Here is a 6,000-nt window from a genome sequence, read left to right as displayed (position 1 = left end):
GTAAAATGTCATCATCATGTTATTTTATTATTATTTAATACTGTTGATACTGCAGTTGGCTGCTGTCTCAGTGCTTGTGCGTCTCTGGTTTGTGTACCTACTCAGTAAATGTCATTTTCAATGTGTCCTGCTAGTAGTAAAAAAAAAAAAAAAAAAAAAGGCAGGGTATTTGTGCTAAATTGATAAGACGTTACAGGGCATGAATGTCTTCATGCTGATAGGAAGATAACCATAACAGCAAAGTGAGGGTTGAAGGCGAAAGTGAATATAATTGTGCAGGTTTAAAATGAGAAGCTTCCACTCAGCCTGCAGCTGTTTCCAAAAAAATATTATCAATCAAATATCATTTATCAGATATATGTATTTTTTAGTATAATATTCTTTATGTTTTGTAATTTTTTTATACAGTACTTTTAATTACACGACTTTCACCTGACTTTTTTACCTAGCAGTTTTTGCTCATTTATTTTCTGGAATCTGCTGTTTCAGACTTGGTCTTCCTTGTTTTAGGGTTATGCTACTGTAAACCGAATCTACTGTCATCTTTCTGGCACAGTTAATGTTTGACTAAGTTGAGTTGCATAGTCAACATGATATTCACCATGAGGATTCAAATAATTATTGTTGGTTCAATTTTGGGAATTGCTGTAAGCAATCATTCAGGTAAGACCTTTTATTATAACTTTACTGCTAATTGTGCAAAAGCATTTTTTAATGTGTTTTTTTATCTATTAAACATGATTAAAAGCTTTGATAATACTTTTTACCTTTAAATTCACATCAAAAGTGAACTGGGCTTGTTGGTGAAGTGGTTATTGCTGGTTCCTCGTTGATCAAATTTGAATCTCCTCCTGGTTTTGCTATTTTTATTGCTGATTCCCAAAAACACACAGGTTAGATTCAGTAGCAAATACGGATTTTTCTATGTGTGTGTGTGTGTGTGTATGTGAGTGGCCCCTGCACTGGGCTGTTAACTTGTCCAGGGCTTGCACCTTTCTTGATCCTGATGCAGCCAGGATGACCCTGAAATGAATTGAGTGTGTTTGAGAATATTGTGTTATCAAAAGCGGATTCCAAAAATCTATAAAAAGTTGCACAAAAACTCTTTGCTTTATAGTTTATGTGAGCTATGAATAAAGCTTTGATAAACCTGATACTCATCACAGAAATAAATAAACATTTAACAGATAGACTTTGTTTGAAACTCGACTGCTACAAAGTCTTTTATCAATGCCATTTAAAACTGGAAGACAGCAATGCTAAAACATAATTTCAGTGCTGAAATGTTTATTAACTATACAAAGCATTTAAAGTGAAGCAATCAAAATGTGCAATGCTGTCTCCATATCCCTGAGTGTCACCAAGGTATTTATTATATTGTATAGTTCCAGAAGTAATCTGAATTTATGTTGAGGGATAAGTTCAGTATTTTTAAGCCAAAATTATTTCTTCACAATTATGGTATATATTTTGCCATGTAAAAATGCATTCTAAAAGTGAAATATATTTTTAAAATTTTAAAAAAGTAACTAGCTAACTCTTGAATTTGGTAATGTCTTGAAAGATACTGAACCTTTCCTTTAAGGGATGGGGCTGAAACTACAAAGGTGTTTATGGCAGGAAGATTATTTTTGTTCCTTTAAATTGACAACAATAGTTTGCTTTCTAGCCATTTAACATGGGTATCTTTATAAAGTCCTCATTTACTCTTTACAAAGTAAGCACTTTACTTTTCTTATCATATACCTGCCAACCCAAATATAGCATTGTATAATTTTTGGTGTTATTTTATCTTAAATTCTGCCATAAAAAAATAACACTTTTTTTTTACTTAACAGAAACAAAAATAACAGCACCAGGTTCTCAAGTCGCATTCCCTTGTGATTTAAAAAATAATGTCTTGCACTGGATGTGGCGTCCCGGATGTGTTAACAACAGTAAATCGTTCCACGTCATTTATACTACAAGAAAAGAAAGTGAAATTCTTCAGTTAGATAGATTTATGGGCCGTTTACGGGTGATGTTTGATCAGACATCCGGATTTTATACTCTCCTTCTCAGTGGTGTGGTTGTGAGTGACTCTGGAAAGTTTTCTTGTACAGATGAAAAACGAGAAGGAACACATTACAACTTGGAGGTTTCTGCAGGTATTGTAAATTAAATATTTTATTCACACATTGGCATTAGAAGCTTAATAGAATTTTTTTTTTGTTTTTTACTCAACAAGTATTGCTAATGGGTGGCACTGTGGCACTGGTCCAGGTGACGGTCTATGTTAAGTTTGAATATTCAACCTGCATCCATAGGCATTTTTACTTGGTAGGCCACTTTTTCCTCACATCCCAAAGAGGTTAATTTGTCCAGCATGAGTAAGTGTGAGTGTATCTTGCAATGAACCAGTGTCCTGTCTAAGACTCTTTTCTGCCTTATGCCTATTGCTGTTGTGCTGCTGTGGCATCCCTAGACCCTGTACTACAATAAGCAAGTTATGGTATTGCATGGATGTGTTGATGTTTTAAAATAAGTCATAATTTGCTTAAAAGGTTTCCTATTATTATTATGTCAAAACATTCAAGTTTTGACACAGAACACTGACTTTGCAGTTATTATCTGAAGACATTACAAAGTGTTTATAGTGTTACTATGAGAAGTTAGTGGATGCCTAATGCCTATTTTCTGCCCAACAATCACTATACAACTCTCCGCATATGCTAGTCACTGTAACTTGTCGTTGCTTGTATAACATTGTAAAATGGCATACATACAGTAACTGTGCTTCAATTCTATTACATACTACCCATCGATCATGATGTCTTTGGAAGCTTTAATGGCTCTTAAGAGACAGTTTTTGTATTACTTGAGAATAGGCCAGGTTTTCCCAAACAGGTGGAACTCCGTCATTAGTGTCTTCCTTAATGTGTGAACATCCTCAGGCTAAAGACTGTTAAGTGTACTTGGAACCAGCATTTGGTCTTTTACCTCTTACCAGTGTTTCAATCGAAGTACAGGTTTAAAGAAATTTATAAATATTACAAAGTAATAATAGAGCTCAAAATGACAATATTGATATCAGTGATGTGTTTAATGTAGAAAAATCAAAAAAGTAAAAAATGTAAACAGAAATTACTGGCTAAATATAAATAGAGACATGGCAATGTGAATTCTTTAAGTGAAGGAATCCAGATATGTCCAGGTGACTTCACTAAAAAGGAAAGCAAAAATTTTATCCAACAGAATTCCTGGGAAAAGGAAACCTATTTTAAGTCCATGTCCATTTAAAACGGACAATTTCACAGTTGTTTATCTACAGTTTTGTCTACCTGGGCCAACAGACTATCCTATCACCTGACAGTACGAAATGTAGTACAGAAAAGAAGTCCACTAACCTTCTCCCTGGAGTTCCCAGATACTAGACCAGAACCATACACTGAAAAAAAGGGAAATGGCAGGTTGTTGCATTTACAAGAATGTATTTACTTTATAGTACATGTATCGTTTATGTTCCACTTTTGAAAATAACTCGATCATGTTTAATTTATTGAATCTTGTGGGATGTGCAATATACTAATTTCAGTCATTTAGGTAGAAGTCAAAATAGTTATGTTTAGTCCTGACCGGAAATTAATAAGAACCAATCGGATTTATCATCAGCAGAGGTTGGATAACTTGGCAGGAAAGTCATGTGACTTTCAAAGAAGCAACAGGTTGTTCGTTTGAGTTATTGTCACTGGTTAAGGTTAGTGAAATAAAAGTTAAAAAAATAAAAACACACACATACAATGAGAAATATTCAGATATTCATTTAAAATACATAATCACACAGACTAACGTTACTCCGTTTTGTGTTTTTCTTTTATCCTCTTTTAATGTTTGATCAAGGCCGGCATGGTGGTGTAGTGGTAGCGCTGCTGCCCCGCAGTAAGAAGACCCGGGTTTGCTTCCCATGTCCTCCCTGTGTGGAGTTGTTTCATTGACATGAGCCATGTTTAACATAACATAATTAATTTAACAGAGAATGAAAAAGTTCAATTCATTTTATATAAAAATATGTTGTTTCAGAATATAATAATTTAGTGCATTAAGCATAATTAAATTATTTTTGATAAAAACAATTTTATTATGTGCAACCGATGTACATATTTTTTTATTTTAATCTGACATGCCATTTTTTTCAATGTACCTTATCAAATCAGCAGTTCCACCAAGTATCACAACAGGATGCAGAGAATAGACTACAACTTTTGTTCATTGCCTGATCTTTCTCTGGGGTCAAGTTCAAATTTATCATCACTTGCACATAGCACAATGAAATTTCATATTTACAAGGACCATCAACAGATGTACACTAATGAAGAATAGATAATGGATAACACAGACAGTGAACAGAATATCATACATTAAATTTAACATTAGGTGATATATATAGGGCGGCATGGTGGCGCAGTGGGTAGCGCTGCTGCCTCGCAGTTGGGAGACCTGCGGACCTGGGTTCGCTTCCCGGGTCTTCCCTGTGTGGAGTTTGCATGTTCTCCCCGTGGGTTTCCTCCAGGCACTCTGGTTTCCTCCCACAGTCCAAAGACATGCAGGTTAGGTGGACTGGCGATTCTAAATTGGCCCTAGTGTGTGCTTGGTGTGTGGGTGTGTTTGTGTGTGTCCTGCAATGGGTTGGCACCCTGCCTTGTGCCCTTTATTGGCTGGGATTGGCTCCAGCAGACCCCCGTGACCCTGTGTTCGGATTCAGCAGGTTGGAAAATGGATGGATGGATGGATAATATATATAAGAAACACTAATACAGTTGTCAAAAAGAGTACGTGTTGAGTAGCCTTATGACCTGTGATTAAAAAGTGTCCCTAATTCTTGTTGCATGAGTGCTAGTGGTCCTATAACATTTGCAAAAATAGACTAGAGAGAGAAAAATGAGGTCCCTAGTTATACTGTTTGCCTTTTCAAGAAAGCATACATTATATACTCTAAGTCATGGAATGAAGGAAGCTTTGTGACAGCAATAATTAGAGTGAATGTCAACATCCCATGTAATGCTGAACAAATGCCATACCAGAATATGATACAGCTGTCATATGATGGACACTATTGTGGATGTATTCAAGTTAGTGGAGACATCTGGACTTTCTCCAGACATCTTAGGAAGCAAAGCCATTAGTGAATTTTCTTGATGAAAGATGAAATGTGTTCACTTCATTTTGTTAATAATTGCAAATACAGCTAAGTTAAACACAATGAAGAGGAGTATGGTGGGGCTCAGCACACTGCCCTATGGGGTGCCTATGTTGAGAATTAATGAAACTACCAATCTACTCATACAAGAGTTTGACGAACTTGCATATATTACTTCCCTCGAGTAAGTTATTTTCAAGGTTTAAGAGTTCATTATGTCTTTGCATGCATTACTGTATATCAGTGAATAGCCACCTCACCATCACCACAAATTCCAAGAAACTACTATACAGTACTTTCTATTATGGTGAGGTAATTGTCTTTTGGTAGTGTTCAGTAAATATACATGCCTGAAATATATGCTTCTTGTAATATTAAACAAAGGAGAATTATGAAGTGTTGGGGTACCTTGCAGGCAAACCACATATATTTAAAAAAAGATTGCAGTAATAGACAGACGTCTTTTCACATACAAGTCAGCAGATTAGATTGGCTCAAGATGGCGGTGGAACTCCTTAAGAGGAAGCCAGACCGGAAAAGGTGGGTCCAGGGAACCGTAGCTCGGAAGTGACGTAACTGATGCTTCCAGTCATCAGATCTGCAAGGGAGAGGGAAGGAGAAGCATTAGGCAAGATGGTCAATACTTGATTTTGGGTGGAATTACTATTAGATGAGCCCTCAAGATGACTCCCAAGTGCAAGTGTGTGATATCCTAAAGAGAAAAATATTGTTGTATCTACTCATAAAGTGAAGCCAACAATAATAAAGGGTGTACATGCATTGCAACATTTTGATTCTCTATCTTATTCTTAAGTTTTCAGGTG

The 6,000-nt window shown here is 35.8% G+C and overlaps 1 protein-coding gene across 1 annotated transcript in view; it reads left to right on the top strand.

The window, feature by feature from the left end:
• Positions 1 to 424: 424 nt before the first annotated feature.
• The window catches only part of vars1 (valyl-tRNA synthetase 1), a 74,886-nt gene continuing 69,310 nt past the window's right edge, over positions 425 to 6,000 (top strand). Inside the window, exons 1-2 of the mRNA XM_051934589.1 lie at positions 425 to 663; positions 1,839 to 2,147. The gene's annotated coding sequence lies outside the window, so the exon portion shown is untranslated. The remainder of the gene's footprint in view (positions 664 to 1,838; positions 2,148 to 6,000) is intronic.

This window comes from Erpetoichthys calabaricus, chromosome 1, assembly GCF_900747795.2.
Source record: "Erpetoichthys calabaricus chromosome 1, fErpCal1.3, whole genome shotgun sequence".
NCBI classification, from domain to species: domain Eukaryota; kingdom Metazoa; phylum Chordata; class Cladistia; order Polypteriformes; family Polypteridae; genus Erpetoichthys; species Erpetoichthys calabaricus.
Note: the sequence above shows the minus strand (reverse complement) of the source record. Positions and strands in the feature narration are given on the sequence as shown.